This window comes from Suricata suricatta, chromosome 1 (genome assembly GCF_006229205.1).
Source record: "Suricata suricatta isolate VVHF042 chromosome 1, meerkat_22Aug2017_6uvM2_HiC, whole genome shotgun sequence".
Taxonomy (NCBI): Eukaryota; Metazoa; Chordata; class Mammalia; order Carnivora; family Herpestidae; genus Suricata; species Suricata suricatta.
In genome coordinates, this window is record NC_043700.1 from 61,104,898 (window position 1) to 61,108,128 (window position 3,231).

Genomic DNA, 3,231 nt, shown 5'->3' on the forward strand with positions numbered 1-3,231 from the left:
TTGTTGAGAATTTTTGCATATTTATGCATCAAAGATACTAGCTTATAGTTTTCTTTAAGAGTAGTATCCTCGTCTGGCTTTGGTACCAGGGTAATACTGGCCCTCTAAAATGAATTTGGAAAAATTCTGAATTTTTGAAGAGTTTAAGAAGGATTGGTGTTAATTCTTTAAATGCTTGATAGAATTCACCAGTGAAGTCATCCCGTATTGGATTTCTCTTTGTTTGGGTGTTAGTAGTTAACTCAAATTTTCTACTTCTGCATGATTCAGTCCAGTTAAGTCATATGCTTCTAGGAATTTATTTATTATTTCTAAGGTTGTCCATTTTGTTGATCTATAACTGTTTATAGTAGTCTCTTAAGGTCCTTTTTATATACGTGGCACCAGTTGTAATGTCTCTTCTTTACGTTTCGATTTTACTTATTTGAGTCTGCTTTCTTTTTTCTTGCCTTCTTAGGTTGTGAATTTTGTTAATATTTTCAAGAAATCAACTTAGTTTTGTTGATTTTTAAAACTGTTTTTCTAGTCTCTATTTTTTCAAAATGTTGTCAAATGCTTGTTTGGTACCCATTAAGATGATCATAAAATTTTTATTCTTCACTTTTTTAGTGTACTTTATCACATTTATTGATTTGTAAATGGTGAACCAGTTTTGCAGTTGATAAATTCTACTTGATCATGGTGGATGATTCCTTTAATATGCTGTTGAATTCAGTTTGCTAGTGTTGTGTTGAGAATGCTTGCATCTAAATTCACCAGGGATATTGGCCTGTAATTTTTTTTTTTTCTGATAGTGTCCTTCTCTGGTTTTGCTATCAGAGTAAACCTCGCCTCATAAAATGAGTTTGAAAGTGTTCCTGTCCCTTCAACTGTTTGAAGAATTTGAGAGGGATTGGCACTGATTCTTCTTGGAATGTTTGGTAGAACATTTACCAGTGAAGCCATCTGGTCCTGGGCTTTCTTTTGTTGGGATGTTTTTGATTACTGAATCAATGTTCAAACTTCTTATTTCTTTATGGTTCAGTCTTGGTTGGTTGGATGTTTCTAGGAATCTCCCCCTTTCTTGTAAGTTAGTAGTTTTTATGATTCTTATACTATCATTATGTCATTATGTAATAATGTCTCCTTTTTCATTTCTGATATTTATTTGCATCTCCTCTCTTTTATCCATTAGTGAATTTTTCAGTTCCGTTATTATATTCTTCAGTTCCAGTATTTCTATTTGATCTTTTTTGTATCTTCTTTCTGTTTGCTCAAAGTCTTACAGTGCTCACCTGTTTTTCTTCTGCATGTTTAGCATTTTTATGGTGGTTATTTTGAATTCTCAGGCAATTCATATGTCACTGTTTGATTAGGGTTAGTTACTAAGGCTTTATCTTGTTCCTTTGTTTCAGCCATGTTTCCCTGTTTCTTTATTTTCCTTGACTCTGTGTTGGTATATGTGCAGTAGAAAAAAACAGACACCTCTTGTAGTCGTCACACATTGGTCTTGTATAGGATAAGATAGATAGATAGATAGATAGATAGATAGATAGATAGATAGATAAGGCTCCTGTAGATAAGTGTATGCTAGACCAATCAATCTAGCAAGAGATTCAGGATGCCTCTCAAACCTTTTCTGTGTGTATGTTTTCTCTGGACTTGTGTGTCTAAATTCCCAATAAGAGGAGTTTGCTGGTTCTTCCTCCTACCCCGTCAAGAGGTTATAATCTTGCTTCTTTTTGTGTCTATCTGCTGTACTATGTCAGGATTTTCTAAGTTCTTTTTCTGTTCTCAGTGGCCCTCAGACATCTAGAGTATGTTGGGTCCTGTGCATGCTTTGAGACTGGAGAGGCTAAAGGTATTGACTTGGGGGTTCACCTGAAAAGTCTGAACATTGAGTATATGCTTCAGTCTCCTCTTTTCTTCCTTAGAGATAAGCCAGGGGCTGGAGTCTTGCTGGGGGAGGGGCTCCTGTAGATAAGTGTATGCTAGTCCAAGCTGTCTTTGTTCTCAGTGGCTCCCAGTCATCTAGAGTATGCCTTCTTCCATTAGAGCTCTAAGACAAGCAAAACAGAAAATAGCCTCTTGGGTAGCCCTGGAAAAGATGGAATGTTGAACACATGGCCCAACTCTCCTTTCCCAATGAGAAGGTGGGATCTAGTGTTTTTTAGAAACTTGCTCTGTGCTAGACCAGGGAGAGGGATACTGGTGAATGCTTGCCTGCTGGTACAAACTATCATCTTTGTTTTCAGTGACTCTGAGCCATCAAGAGTATACTGGGTCCTGGCAATGATCTGAAACAGAAAAATTAGAAATCGGCATGTTAAGCTTCCTACTCTTGGTCATGGCTCAGGTCATGATCTCATGGTTTGTGAGTTTGAACCTCAAATCGGGCTCCATGCTGGCAGTACACGGCCTGCTTGGGATTCTCTCTCTGTCCCTCCCCCTGCTCTGTCTCTCTCTCTCTCTCTCTCTCAAAATAAATAAATAACCTTAAAAAAAAAGAAATGAGTTCTTTGGGAAGCCCTCTGAAAACTTTAAATGTTGGATGTAATGTCCACTTCTTTTCTTCTCTCTCCAGGGAGAAGCTGGGAGTTGGGGGGGGTTCTTCCCATTCATATGGTTCTGTGTCAAAGAGTGAAATTATGGTAAGAGGGTGTCTCCGCATTTTTGTTTTGTTTTGTTTTGTTTTATGAGCTTTGATGAGGCTGGTTTCACACTGACCTGGGTTGCAAGAGCTTCTGAACTAGTTTCTGGATTTCTCACAAAGGGATGTGATATTGTTGGATATCTGTGAAAGGGAAAGAATGCCTAGGGCTTTCTATCTTGCTACCTTGCTGATGTCTTCTCCTCCTCAAAATTAATTTTAATAATCCTTTCTTAATGGACATTTTGATTATACTTCTTTAATATACACAATTTTTCATGAGTATCCTATAACTAATTTTAAGTAAATTCCTGATTATTTTCTTAATAGAAAATTTCTTAGAATGCAATTTCTGGATAAAAAGTAAGGCTTTTGAAATATATTTGTAAATTATATCCCTGAAAGTCTGCATGGCTTTATAGACTGTTGAGAAGTATGTAAGAGTTATCGGACAATATTTAAATGATCACTATCCTTTAGAGATTAATAAGTTCAGACACAGAAAAGACACCGACATATGGGAGGAAAAAAACTGAGTTGGTGGGAAGGTGGGCAGTGAGTAATAAGCATTACATTAGTAAGGCATCTAATTGGTCTTCATC